The 15,458-nt window shown below is 37.4% G+C and overlaps 1 protein-coding gene across 2 annotated transcripts in view; it reads left to right on the forward strand.

The window, feature by feature from the left end:
• The window catches only part of HOMER1 (homer scaffold protein 1), a 96,784-nt gene that overhangs the window by 49,379 nt on the left and 31,947 nt on the right, over window positions 1–15,458 (forward strand). The window lies entirely within an intron of this gene.

Consider the following 15,458-nt stretch of genomic DNA (forward strand, 5'->3'; position numbering starts at 1 on the left):
TTCTTTAAATGGCTGATGGGACTGGACAAGTTCTTGGAAGAAAAGGGACTCTTACAGCATTTTTGGATTATGAAGTTTAAAGCAGGCTGTAATTGAACAGTTCTCTGACAGTTGTAAAATTTTTCAACTTTTTTTCAAAATACGAGAGAAATGTGGCTCTACTTCAAACTGAATTCTAATTTGTTGCACTAGGAATGCTGTGCTCTGTTCTTTAAGAAAGGTAGGACTTATTATTTTATTATAGAAGTAGCAAGTTACAATGGATATATCTTGCCTATTAGAAGTAATTGTAAAGGAGTCACTCTCAATAAAACACATAATTTATTGGGACCATGGAGAGTAAGTGAAATATTTAATAAAGTTAGAACACAGCTAGAAATACTAGGGTTTGGGTTTTTTAAAGCATTGTGTAATTCAGCCTAAATAGAGTTTAAGAGCTCTTCATCAAAGTTTGAGGAATATTAACACTTCAGATATGTAATGCAATTCAAAGTGAGCACAGTGAAACTAAAATTGTGCAGAACATCTCAGTTTTTGTAAGAGAATAATACTGTTAAGCATCTGGAAAAAAAAATATTCATTTTTCAAATGAGAAAAATCCTCTTACACTATTTTTTTTAACAGAGTGATTCTGTTTATTTTTATACTGTCACCAGTGCATGTATTATATGTTTCAGAAGAAATGGTGCATTGTGACAATGCTATGTGCATGTTGAAAGAGTATTACAAATGTTGCAGATCTACCTGTGTTCTGTAACAAGTTCATTTAAACTGTTTGAATATTGACATTTTCTATCAATATTTTTGTGAAAAGGAGTTGTGATAAAGTCCACACATGAATAGTGTGGTTTGCTCTTATCAAAAAATGATAGTTTGAAGATTTCCCATCTGGTTCTGCATATGCAAATATGTTTTCTGGTATGCCAGTGTAGTAACTAAGTTTACTCTCCATTGAGCGTGAATGAAGACACTTTTGAAACTACCCAGTTGTCATTTTTAACGATGTAGAATAGAGTTTACAAAACTTTTACATTCATTGCATTTTTCTATCTACTTAATGTACGCAGTGTAAGTGCCTAGTTTTAGGTTCTTGTCCTATTAGATATCACTAGCTAGAATTAATTTCCAACAATAACTCCGCATTTTGAGGTTTACTTCTTGTTCATTCTCAAAACACCAGTGTTTTGTCTTGCTAAGGATACCTTCAAGTTTGTTAGGGAGCTATTACTGAAGAAACCCCAAGTTTATAAACCTCTTTGAAATAACGTAATTTTTGGAATAGGTAAGGATTTTATTATAAATAAATAAGTATTATTTATTTATTATAAATAAAAATGCATGAACATATGCACAAAGGAGATGGAAAGTGAAGCCTTCAGGACTGTGTTAATCCTGGTTAAATGGGCATGTTTTTATAGAGGCTTTTCCTAATAATAAATTGGCAACTAGGTAGACGCATCTAGCTGCTTGTGCTGTCTGAAAGGGTGCTCTCTGCAGGCAGTCGGCTTGCCCTGACTTAAAAAGAAAAATATTAAAACCTTACACCCTGATTACTGGAGACTCCCTGGACTTCTCATGTGTCAGGAGTACAGAAAAGTACTGTGCTTCCCCTTGCTCCCTGCCTTTCTGATGATGTGGTGTGTATGTGGCACTCCATGTGTGATGGAGAAGAGCTGCTAAACTGAGCCCTTTCCTTGTGCACCCTGGTAACTTCTGCTGATCCTGAGCCTTTTGCTTCTGCATCCTACATTTCAGCAAAGGTGAAGTTCGGTCAGCGCTTCTGGGTGAGGACGGTACTGCTGCAAGGGCATTTGAGTGTTGTCTTCTTTGTGGCATTTCTTTTCACTTATTTGCCATTAGTCCAGAAGTTGCTGGTCAATCTCTAGGTGCTTTTCAGAAGAAAAGGTATTGTGGATTTCCCTACAGTGAGTTTAGCTGCAGAGCATGTGAGAGTCACCCAGGCTGGTTTACACTGCACTGAAATAACACTACCATAGCAAGTTCATTTATTCAATAAATGTGGAAGCTCCGTTCTGCTCTGACATTAACACTAGATACTTATTGTGTGAAGGATGAAAAGGCATGGTGTTCAGTGTGGGTTGGAGCACATGGAAGCAGGTGTGGGGTGGCACAGAAGGAGCCTGTGCAGTCATGGGGCAAGTGTTGTATCTTCATGTGCAGGATGAGGTGAGCAGTACTGTGTGTCAGGGGTGGCTGGCCAGGTGAGAGCTGTTGCTGCCAAGAGGATTGTCGAGCACAGCAGAGGCAGGTGCCTCTGTGGCAGAGGAGAGGGACGGCTAAAGGTTTGAAGGGGGCTACTGTCAAAACAGTGATTGAGGTAAGGGGTTTCATGTCCTTGTATGAACTGGAAGAGCCTGACGGGAGTGGAAAAGGTCAGAAATCTCAGGTGTGAAGGTCATGCTTTAATTTATATCCTATTGCTTGTCATTTTTAACCTGCACACCTGAAAAATGTTCAGTTGGATTTTGTTATAACATGTCTTTGCTGGCCAGACATGTTTTCTTCTGCCCTTTATGTTGTAGCATAAACAGCTGAGGTCTGTTATTTCAGCAGCCTAAGTGTAGACTACTTTTGTATTTATAGTTCTTTTCTGACCCCAAAAATCAGCATTACTTGAGTCACCAGAGTTTTACTAGAACTCAAGTATCTTATTATTTCAGTAAATAGTTGTGAGAATTGAAATTAACATTCTCCAGAATATGTCTAAAATTCCATTGATATCCCTTGAGCATAACAGTGCTGAAGTCTAGTTGCTTCAGTTTAATTCTCATCTGGAAAATCCTAATGCTCTTCAAAAGCAGTGTAACTCAGATCAACTTCTTGAGAGATAAGTGTACTAAACAGTTACAAGTCTTGCACTGAAGATAAACTCCCATAATTCAATATCTTGCCTTTTTTTCAGCTATGTTAATGTTGAACAACTATGTAATATTATTGTGAACTCCCACATCGTACAATATACTATAGACTGAGTACTGCTGTCATGAGTAAATGTTGCCAGGACAAATGGAAGTAAAATGTAACTTAAACATGGTATTAGAATTCTTTGGAGTCTTGTCTGAGACACTGATAAGTCCTTTTCTGAACAACAGCTAGTCCAAGAAGATATTTTTCTAGCAGAATCTAGGTAATCAAATCTAATGTTTAAAATAATTATGACTAAAAAGTATATATTTTTGTTCTATCTACATATTTCTGTTCTTAAGTAAAATTTAGTTTCCTCAGATATATTTCCTGTTTAAAAAATATTTTCCACATTCTTCAAGTTGTGATTTTTTTTTTAGTTTTTCTCCAACTGAAAACTATTGATCATAAAGTAGGGTTTGGAGAGAAAAAAAGTTGCTAAAAATTTTTAACTACTTCAGATGTGACTGAGTTTTAAAGTTTTCACATGACCAGGAATTGTCTGTTATGCATCATGAGGATTAAAATTTTTAATAAAAACTATTCAGTTTTAGTATTTGAATTATAGTCTAAGGCTGAATAGTGTATCTGGTGAACTTTGCAAGTGCTGCTTTTTGATAACTGTTGAACTTGCTCTTTCACTCTTGAAGAGAATATGTTTGCTTATAACAAGCTTTATTCCATTTTTGGCACCTTAAGAAGCTGATAAAACACATTTTCAGAAAGAAAATATAAGAGGATTCTTCTGGGACAAACTTTGAAAGTCTTCAATTTCCTGTCAACCATGACTTGTACCTGTTACCTCATTTTTTCTTGTAATACGTAAACTTGGAATTTCTATTGCATAATGTTTTGATCAGACAACATATATGTGTATGTTTGTTGCTTGTTAGTTAAAACTCCTATTTTTGTATTCAAGCAAGTTTTTAATAGGGAATTTTGACTCATTGCCTTAGTGAAAATGGACTTAATTGGAATGATGCTTATATCTTAGATATGTTATTGTCTAGATAGGCTACTATTTAATAATGCTGCATGTAAATCCAATGCTGTACAACAAAGAAAAACCAAAAGGTCTCGCTGCTAGGTCATGCTCTTTCTCTGAGTTTTCATTAAAAGTTGTATATAGAAATCTCTTCAGTAGATTTTTTCACTGTGTGTATTAAAACTACTCACTTCTACAAGCTTAAGTATTGTAGTTGTGTTATAGTAGAGGTACTTTGTGAATCAGGCAGAACTGTTAACTTGGCTTTAAGGAAAATCTTCAAGTTAATAATTATTGGGGTGTTTCATATTTTAATTTAAACTCAAATCTTAGTATTTGGATGTTTATTATAGAGTTATGCTTCCTTATCAAGTAAGGGGTGCATATTCCTTTTTTTGAAATTATTGGGTTTGAATGTTATTTAACCTGCTCCGAGGATAACTTTTTGTTGTGAGGAAGCTCACAGGCTCTCTAATCAAAGCTCCTGCTCAAAGAACAGCTATGAAATGAGATCAAGATGCTCTAAACTTTATCCACTTGGGTTTTGAAAGCTTTCTGGAGTGGAAACAGATAGTTAGGCATTTTTTGAAAGGTTTCTGTATAACATAGAAGACAGCAACTTCTTCACATTGCACAGTACTATAGTGAACTGTGACATTTTAGGGCACACTAGAGGAATTCTGGTAAATTCAATTGCTCTGTTGAACAAGATTATTATTTCTTCTGTCACATTCAGAGAAGAAATTCAGCAGTGATATGTTCCTGCTGTCACTGTAAGCAAAGAACGGATTAATATAGAAACTTAGACCTAGATCTGACTTGCCCTCAACCAACCTTTTTTGATGTTGTGATGGCTGGTGAAGGCCAGCTGTACTGTTCTGCTGGCCTCTTGTGCTCCCCTGGAATGAGCCTGGTGCTTTCCCCTCCTTCTCTGACCCAATTCCTGCTGCTTCCCAAACTCCTGCACTTTTGCCTAAGCTGCTGGAATCTAGCTCAAGTAGGGTCTCCTTCAAAATAAAAGTTCTTGCTAGAAAATTAGAAATTTGAAAGGAAGATCTTACATTGCATTTGTGTAATTATTCTTTTTATGTCTGACTTCCCTGATTTTGGCAATTTCTGATGATTCTTTAAGATATCATTAAAATACACAGTAAACCATTTTCATAAGATGTCTCTAGTAATGGAAGGAAAGATAGAGAGGAAGAATGCCCATGTTGTATGTGTTGCTTAACTCTTCAAAATTAAGAAACTCTGGAACTAATAGAGCTAATTTTAATAGCTGGGCAAATGGTTGAAAGCAAAACACTAAAAATAATCTAATGCTTAACAGAGTAATTTCACCATCTCCCTTGTGCACCTAGGCATGTTCTTATTTAGGGTATGTGAATTGCCTACTTCCTGAGGTTTATTTAGTGAGAACTGCAAGAGAATGATGTAAATTATGTGAGCTGGGTGTCTGAAATTAGATGATATAACTACTGTCCTCAGGGACAGGAAAGTGCTCTTGAAGCATACCTGTCAAGTACATTCTTAGAAGAGGAGTATAATCCTTATGCAATTTATATTTTAAAAAAACGAAAACAACAAAACAAGGCAAAACCATACTACTTCTACTATGTAATTTTCTCCCCTTTAACCACATACCTAAGAAAAAAAAAGCCCAGTTAAAACCAAAGGAAAGTGATCTTGCTTAAGGAATGAAATTCTATTTTTTGAAGTAAATCCTTTGGGTCCAACCTATTCAAAGTATGGATGACATTAAAGATTGTTAGTACTTCAGCAACTGTAAACATTGGCTTTGTGAATTGGAATATGTGATACTTAACATTAAATCTGATTCTGTAGGGCGAGTGGCTCAGGTTGGATTTTTTGGTTGCATCCATTATTTAACAATCATTACTTTTGTTAATATTCTCAATAATACAATTTTTGAACTGCATTAATTCATTTTAGGAGTCTAGTCTAAGCATGAAGTCACCTGGTTTTGTCATTTTTTGGCAGTAGTGGAGGAGCTACTCTCTTTATTCTAGATTTCCCAAGTAATTTACTTGAATAAAAAGTTCTTTTCTATTGTCCATTTTGGTACCAATGTGAATAGTTGTTTAACTTTGTGAGCAGTGTTTGTGAGGTTTGTACATGATATGATTTGTACATATATTATATAAAATCTGATGGTTTTTTAGTTGTAAGCTTAAACGTCCAATCATCTTTTCAAAAAGAATTATTAAAACAATAGTTCTACAAGATCTTATGTAGACAGTTGATACCCCATATCTTCTTTACTCATACTTCCATCAGTGATATTGTTTAGTGTCATTGTAGGAAACCTTTCAACCAGTAAGAAGGGATTAGTTATAAGGATTAGGATTAAGGGTACTGGAGCACCTTCTCTATGAAGACAGACTGGGAAAGTTGTGGCTGTTGAACTTGGAGAAGAGAAGGTTGGGTGGGGACCTCACAGCAACCTTCCAGCGTCTAAAGGGGCCTACAGGGAAGCCAGAGAGGGACTGTACATCAGGAGCTGTAGTCACAGGGCAAGGAGTAATGGGTACAAATTGAAAGACAGGAAATTAGGTTAGATATTAGAAAAATTATTTCCTGTGAGTCTGGTGAGATACTGGAGATCAGGTTGCCCAGGGAGGTTGATGTCCCAACCCGGGCTGTGTTCAAAGGCAGGTTGGACAAGGCCTTAAGCAACCTGGTCTAATGGGATATGTCCCTGCCAATGGCATGGAGGGTTGAGACTAGATGATCTCTATGGTTCCCTCCAACTCTTAGCATTCTGTGATTTTATTATTCTATACACTGCAAACTGAACTTCCCTGAGGCACCATGAAGTAGTTCAAGGTCCTGTCCATGACATATCAGAGATCTCTTTGGAGTGTCTTTTAAAAATTGTTTTTTAAACTGAAAAGTAGTGTTAATATCAAAGAGAACAGATAGACCAAAGAAATGCTGCTGGTCTCAACACACTGTTCTCCAGGAAAGAAAAACCCCAAAAAACTTCAAGGGGAAATAGTCACTCTGTAGAATTGCTTTTCATTTTAAAGTCTTCTGTAGAAAGACTTAGCACTTTGAAACTACATGTCATGCTTTCTTTGCATTGGAAACTTCACTGCACACTTACCATTTTTCAGCCTCCCATTAAAGAAACAAAACCAGAAAGCCAGTAATACCTGAAGTTGCCAGGGAAGAAAAAGCCCAAAACAACCACAGAGCTATTGATCTCCTGAGTCTCAATGGATTTTCCAACAGTCTTGACCTTGAGAAGAGAAGCCTCTTTTAAAAAGAAAGAAAGAGGGGATATTTTGCAGGACAAACATATTTTTCACCAAGTCTGATCACTCAAACATCACAGTCTCCTCCTCAGTGGCTAGGAAAAGAATACATGAAGGTATTTCAAGACCAAGGAAATATGAACCATGCATGTCTGTAAATTCAGCCTAGGATTAATTCCTGATGAGAAAGCTGGGGGCTTTCTTCAGAACCTGAAATTTGGACTACTTCTAATGAGACTTTTTTATGGCAGTCTGTTCTGCAGGTAAGAATATCACACATTTTGCACCCGTCTGCACACACATGCTTTGCCTTGCCAAAGAGACCTCTTCAGTGCCCCATCCTATGCCCCAGCAGCCATTCAGAAGTGTATCTTAGAAAATAAAGACTTCTAGTAGCTGGTGTGTAGCTGTTTCGTTTCAAGTGCAAGACTTAGTCCTCTTACCTTTGCAAACACAAAATACAACACTTTTGTAACCATCTATATGGGTAGGCAAATACTAAAGAAACTTTTCCAGACTTGTTCATTTACTGTTTTCTGTCTCTAAATTGACTGTCATTATGATGCATTTCTGTGAAACGCAAGAATAGTCTGGTCTTGGTTTACAGGGTACATATTCCCATCCACATAGAATTTATTGAAAAGGCTATACAGTTTTAGAGAAAAAAATTAAGGAGAATTGAAGATTTGTGCAGAACAATCTCCATCACTATCATACTTCAATTCTTGTGTATTTTACTCATCCCAAGGTTCACTTCATGGTAACTTTAGTTTATTTAGTAAAATTGGATGGACTTCCACAACTTACAGTCAGTAGTCAGGGAAGAATGCCTCTGTCATATGCCTTAGTAAAGGCAATTCAAGTGTTGGTAAAGAGTTTTGAGTTCAAAGTCCACAAGCTCAAAACATCTTTAAAAAAACTTCAGCAAGACAAAACTTGGCTTTTTGTCAGTTTTGTTATGTTAAAATATGTTACAACTCATAGCAACAATATAGTCTCAAAATAAACCCTTACTCCTTTAAAGTCTACACAAACCTGCTTCCCCAAGCCCTACTTTCTTGAATATTTGTGAAGTGTATGTTTTTAATGGGGGAACATCTCCAGTTGTTCAGTTGCTCAACTTGAGAAATTGCCCAGAGAAATTGTGGATGCCCCATCCCTGGAAGTGTTCAAGGACAGGTTGGATAAGGCTCTGAGCAACCTGGTCTAGTGGAAGGTGTCCTCCCTGCCTGTGGCAGGCAGGTTGGAGCTAGGTGATCGTTAATGTCCCCTCCAACCCAATCCATTCTGTGATTCTATGATAAATAAAACAAGCCTGGATCTTTCAGTTAGTGGCTCTTTTCAAATGTAGGGTCTTTATGTTTCCAAGTCGCTTGGCCCCTCTACCCTGCACCAGGTGTTGTGTCTGTTTTCCCTGCTCCCATGCTCTTCTGAAACTTCCCTGTGTTGCTGTTCCTCATCTGCCTGATTTATTCTAAGAGAAAGGATGTATGTTATCTTTTTTTAGGCAGTGGGGCCAAACCCTGTAGAATACTTGAAGGAAGTAATTTTTAGGAGGCAGCGGATAAGAAAAAGTCTGTAGCTGAGTACATTTTAGCAAAAGTGAAGCTCCATTGGATGCATATAGCAGTTTCAATCTTTTTTACTGATACCAGCAAGTTACTCTGCCTCCAGTGTTATTTGAGGTATGGTGGTGGATCATGACATATGTCGACTTCTCAGATGAGAACCTGCACATATAGATAGATATCTGCTTCTGAAGTCTTATGTATACTGTGTGATTATGGTTTCATTGCCATTTGGTAGATCTGATGATAAACAAACAACTATAATAACAATGTTAAAGAAAGACTAATTAATTACTATTCTTGAAACAGTGTAGAACTCATTTTTCTCAAACTTCCAAGCAGAGAATAAATGGAACTTCATCCTTTAACAGCTCATGGATGTTAAAGGATCATTTAGTCCATGGATTTTTACATTCCTTTTAGAATTTGTTGTATTACTCCCTTCCTGTCTGCCCTCTCTCCTTGAAGAAGAGATACACTCTGAAAACAGAAAGGGGATGGCTAGCACCATCCTCTGCAATTATTTAAGCTTAAGAGCCAGTCTTTCATTTTTTTCCTGATGTCATTTATGAGAATACTATTAGATATGTGAATGGGCAATTTACATTACATCTGTCCTGAGTTACAAGATGCCAAGCATCTTAAGTCATGAAACATTTCCAGTTTGAGTCTCAGTGAAATGTTAATTGTGGATTCCCCTGAAACATACTACATGGATTCTTTCATCCATGGGCTTTGCCATTTATAAAGTGCCTAGATGGTGTTAATGAAGCCCATATGGACTTCAAATGAGCTAATTTTAGTCAATTAGATACCTTAATGCTAGGGGATTAACATGAAAAGTCAAAAGCAATGAGAGCTGGCAAGAGTTGTTTATGTTATTAATTTTTTCTTGTCGAATGTATGAGGTAGAAGTGCTGTTATACCAAATTCTGCTTAAGATAAGAGGAGGCAGAAACGGTGTGTGAGTTCAGGAGATGGCTGCAGCTCCTGTTCCTTTTTTGCTACCCTTCTGATGCCAGAGTAAATATTCAGAATTGACAGCTGTACCTTGAGCTAGTACAGGCTCCTCCAGCAGTCACACAGAATGGAGGATTGGATAGAGTTGCATGAACACTTCTGTCCCCCGAAACATTTTTCGTTCACAGGCACATGTATCTTAGGAGCTAACTTTGTTGTGCCTGCTGACTTTACCAGTTCAGAGCCAAGATGCAGTTGTCTGTGTGGTGCAAAGAAATTGTGTTGATGAAGCCACTTGTTGGTTTTAGGTATTTATTGATAGGATTCAGTCAAATGGATTACCTCTGCCCACTTCTTGAAAGAATGCATATATAAAAGCTAAAGTTTAACAAAGCAGAGAAAAGCAGTTCAGAAAACTCTTTTTATTAAAAGAGTACTAACATAGTGTATCTTTAAAAAGGAATATCATATTTAAATGAATCACTTATACAAAAAATTGCTTTCATCGAAGTTCTTTTTTCTAGAATTTATCTGTATGTGTGTGTGTGTATATATATGTATGTATGAATAGAAGATGTATATATTCTTTGAGGGATCATTTTGCATCCCTGCATGACCAATGGACTGAGGACCAGAAGATCTTAATTCTTACATGAAGTTAAAAGCTTAGTTTCAAGTCCAAGACAAAAGATTCATGCTGTTTTACTTATATGATACTCTATAAGTGTCTTGGATTTGTCAGATGAATTAAGATTGCTAAAGATTTTTCCCTTATTTAGTGATAGGTTAAGGTAATAATTCCCTCGGAAGATGTTGAGGCCTGGTTTCTCTGGTGGAGAACCAGCAAATTCTGCCACATCCATGTGACAATGAGGTCACAAAATAACACCTGAGGGGCTTCCGTAGTGCCTGATGCCTTTCCTCCTAGATAGGCACCTGACTGGTGGATGAAGTGCCATATTGGGATACTTAACCTTTCTTAGCTTTTAAACATCCAAACCAGCTGAAGATAGGTCTCATCCACTAAACCCTCTTTCCCAGGTACCGCCTTTATTTGTACCTCCTGGCAGTGCTGCAATCCACAGTTTTGCTTTCTGTTTTCTACGGAGGCAACACAGTGTCATGTTCCCTGGATTGCGGTCACCCTACCATGGCTCCCTGACGGACTGTTTCAGTTACTCTCCCTACTCTTCAGGTGAAGGGTCCTGTCTAGACAGTGTAAGCCCCAAGAAGACTAGAGTAAAAGCTCATTGATCAAGTAAACATCCAAAGCAGCTTTCTTCTAAGCCATTTCAGGATGTGTCTAAATGTGCAAACAGCATTCAGTCTGCACCTGAACAAGTTGTTTGATTGAACATAATTGAGTCAAGTTGATTTTCTGTCACATTGTAGTAGGCAGCCCCCTTGGAGTGGGACTTCTATGGTGTCAGCATTGTTCTGGCAGACATGGGTAGAAGTTAGGGGTGGGCACACATAAACACAACTATTTTGTGTGTCAAAAGATGTACTTAATTTATTCTCTTTTTGAGGTTAAGAGTATTTCACATTGGCACCAAAGAGCTATCAAGTTTTGTCTGTAATGAATTGAGTTGGCACAAATCAGCAATGAACTAGAATATAAGAGAGTTTTTTAATCAGCTCTTAAGCCATTTCGCAAATGAAGCTAGAGCTGTGTGAGGGTGCTGAAATAAAATGTCTGGAATGTCCAGAACTCTGGTTTCTCAAGTACACAATAATAAAGCATTATGAGTGGTCCACATCTTGTGATTAGCTTCGATTGTACAGTTGTTGCCCTTGCAGATTTTACTCCATGGCGTTGTGATGTAATGATGTTCTGTCTTTCTGATATGAAATGCAGAGGGTTTTGTTTCTAAATTAGAGTAGTGGAAACCATTCTTCTGGGAGACTGCAATCCCACAGCTAATTAAGAAGCAATTTTCTTCAAATAACATGGTTCAGACAAAAAAACCCAAACCAAACCAAAACCCTGAAAGTGAATTGACGGAATTCTGCTAAGTTATCTAACTCTAGTAGTTTGCCAAAGGAAGAAAAATAGAAGTTTTTTTCCCTTCACTATAACGCAAGTAGATAGAAAAAACCAGGGTTTTTTTTTGTCTGGAGCCAAAAGCATGTAGTCAGTACATTCAGATTAATTTCGCCTGAATTTTAAGAAAATAGCCAAAACAGTTTCCTATGTTCATGAAGTGTGATCTGACTGATCACTGTGTGTGACTGCAAGTTACCTGTTCACTTTATTTAGGAAATACTTTGAATTGTAAAACTAATGTAATTACATGACAACACCAGTCGTGTAGCACCTACCTCCTATACTCTCCAGAGGTTTTAGTATTCTGGTTTAACTACTCTTTCGCACTTTAGGAATCATTTGTGCTGGGCTTATGATCAGCATAGTGGGAGACTGAAGAAAGCTATCTTTTGAACATCTTTTTGTTTGCCCTACCCTTTCCCTAGTCAGAGGCCTTACCAGGAAAAGTGAAATAGAGCTTGCAATACTAGAAAACAAACATGCTGAAATGTGGCACATAGGCACAGCCTCATGAGAGGATGAAAATTCAATCTCTGCTCTGCTGTCTGTGAATTCACAACTAGCAAAACTCATGTGCAACTTCCTTCTTTCCCTGTTGGGTTGGGATGAGTTAAGTAAGATGGCACGAGGAAAGAAGAGGGGAACCAAGCTTTGTATTCTTCTTTGGAACCATTACATCAATTAAGTATTGAATTGGAAAGAACAGATCTATAAATTATCATATTTTAACTTCCAGCTGAATTCTTGAGCCAAATTGTTTGCATTATTCCAAAAAGAATATGAAGGAAATCTAAAACCACTTAGTCTAGACTGAGTAAATAAGGACTATTAAGTACCAGTTAGTTAAAGAAGGTGCAATATTCGTATTTTCTTTTAAAATGGGATTTTTTACAATTAGGGAGAGAAACTTACATAGGGACTGCTTCCTCTGAGTGTTAACCTGTAGTTAATGAGAAAAGTATTTGCATCAGCAACTTCCCATGTATTAAATTGAACCTTTTATTTCATCAATTTAATTTGGTTTTAGTAAATTTAGCTCTAGGGTCAACATAGTGCAAGCAATATAGTCTCTTCTTGGATTCAGATTTGGTTTAAACAAGGAAAATGTAATACGTCCATTCTCTTCAAGAACTGGAATGGAAAAAATATGACTTGCAGTATCCGCATGTGTTACAACTCACTTGTGAATTGTTTTATTCGAACATATACAGTCAATAAATATTTTACTGTGATCATATCATGTGACTTACTGCTTGTTCTTCAGAGTACTTGTGAGAGTTCCATAGATGGTGTAGTTTGGACTTTATATATATGTTATTGACTCTTTAGTAATTGCATGGCTACCACAGGAGATAAATGAAGCTTAATTAAATTTTCTATGCTTCCATGTAGCTCCAGTTCCCTTAATGGAATAAGCTTATTTTGTTGTCAGCATGTAAACTGACAGTTCATTTCCGGCACTACCTGTGCAATTAATGCATGTCCTTGTATTTACTGGGATAATCAAACTGGCAATTGTAATGCAAAAATGAATCGCACCAGTAGTTATTATTTGATATGGTAAAATAACCTAATGTACTATCTGGTGGAAGCCCAGTAGTCGTAATTCAGAATCTTTATGCAATTGCCCAGTGACATAGAGCTATTTCTGTAGGTCATTCTATAAAAATGCCTTTCTGTTGCTAGTAGTAGAGTTGTGAGGCCCTGCAGCTGTATTGAGTCTTCTGCTGAGGTCAGTGATTGCTATGGAAGTAAGATGGTAACCAGCACTAAGGGGTCTTAGAGGCTGAGCTGTCACATTGTATCAATAAGAGAAGGTTCATCTAAGAACTAAAATAGGCATTTGTAAATCTTTCACATTGAACCACTTGTAACAGCTTCTCCAAGTTCAGCAGAGGCACAACACGCTCCAGTTACAGCTGTGACAGCACCTATAAATGCAGGCAAAGGCTGTGCTGAGGATCTCCACTACTTTTGTGAGGTTTATGTCCGACTTACAGGGTTGGGAGAAGTCTCTTTAGCCAGGTCACTGCTCTGCATGTGGCTGTTGTTGCCCAACAAGTAGCTCTTACTGCCTTCACTCTGTTGTTGCAGAGCTGAAAATCTATGCTGAGCCCCATAGAATTGACCTGTAGCTGCCACAGCCTCTTGAGCCACATCTACACAGCTAAATAAAATGTGCCTTGGCACTGAGGTCTGTGGGCTGAACAGTTTCCTCGTGTTCCCTCTTCTGTGCCCATTCAGTGTCCTTGCAGGTGTAAGAATGCAAGTTACTGTGTTTTGTATGGCATCTTTTTCCAGTCCAACATACTTGCAGTGAACTGAGGGCTTAATTGCCACCCACTTGAGTGGTATTCTCCTTGCACAAAAACACAGATCAACACTTTCATGCCCAGGAGTGTTTCGGATGGAAATGGAAGGGTTACAGATCCCATAAGGCCTCAGAAGACTCTGAAGATGGAAGGGTGCTAAACCTGACTATGGGCAAACTGTGCTTAGAATCTCCTCAGCCAGGTATCACTGAGCAGGGCAGTTTGCAGAGAGTGCAAACTCCCCAGTCCATTCAGCCTTTGGGAGCTCAGGGCTTTTGGCCCTGTTTTACTAAGTGGAGGAGGTGGTCATGGTGAAAGAAGTTGTTCCTTTTCCTTATTACCACAGCATTTTTGTGGCAAAGCTAGGGAAGTTTTTCAAACTCACTGAGGTGTAATTGAGAGCACAGTTCAGTGAAACTGTTAAAATCTGAATAGCACTCAGTAAAAGACAACCCAGGTAAGAGATGTGTAGGAAAGTCGAATACTCTGTTACATTGCTGACAGAGTGCAAATTGAATCAATGCACACCCGAATTGTTATTATTAGTACGATTTTTAAAAGAAACTTGATGTTTTGCCTAGCCAGGGGCCTAGCAGAATTAATCCATACTAATTCAGAGTGTGAATTTGCAGTTAAATGCTTTAAATTCTTGTGTGTACAGATGAGTTCCGCAATGAAAGTGTCCATAATTCAAATCATTTTAGTGTCAGGGTTACCATGTCCTAGTATCTGACTTGCCGATAGCCACATCATCGAATTGATTTCTTAAAGTGATTAAGTGCCATAAATGCCAGAGTCAATTTTACTTTCTTTGTGGCCAAATACCTAGTCCTTTCAGAAAATAGGATGTAAGTTCCTAAATAATTTTGGTTGCTTTTAAAAATGTAATTTTGTTGGAATATTTGAAGTATTCAGCACCATAGCAACAGCAAGGAATTATGCCTAATGTTCAGTGCACTAAAAAAAATGTGTTGGGTATCTGTTGTACACCACAGATCTGAGAGTAAACTACTTCCAACTATAACAATATGCTATTTCAATAAGGGAACAAGGACAATTTCTTTTTTTTTTACTTTTTCAGAATATGTGATAATTGTTAGGTCAATAAGGCTTTAACGATTACTGCAAAAAAGCTAGAAATTAATTAGCCATGCTTGTGCTTTCAGAGGGCTAAAAGTTATAAGAAAGAGTTACTGTCCTTTGTTTATGCTCTGTGCCTTCATGAAGAGAACAAATTCCGTTTACTTTATAAAATGTAATGACTACGATAAAAATGAGATCCTTTTTAAAAGTATAAAATTAAAAGTTGAGCCTCTTCAGAGAGAACAGGGGTTTTGTTCAGGTTAAATACAGGTTTTTTGCTTTGTGATACAGTGTACAAAA

This window comes from Corvus hawaiiensis, chromosome Z (genome assembly GCF_020740725.1).
Source record: "Corvus hawaiiensis isolate bCorHaw1 chromosome Z, bCorHaw1.pri.cur, whole genome shotgun sequence".
Classification (NCBI taxonomy): domain Eukaryota; kingdom Metazoa; phylum Chordata; class Aves; order Passeriformes; family Corvidae; genus Corvus; species Corvus hawaiiensis.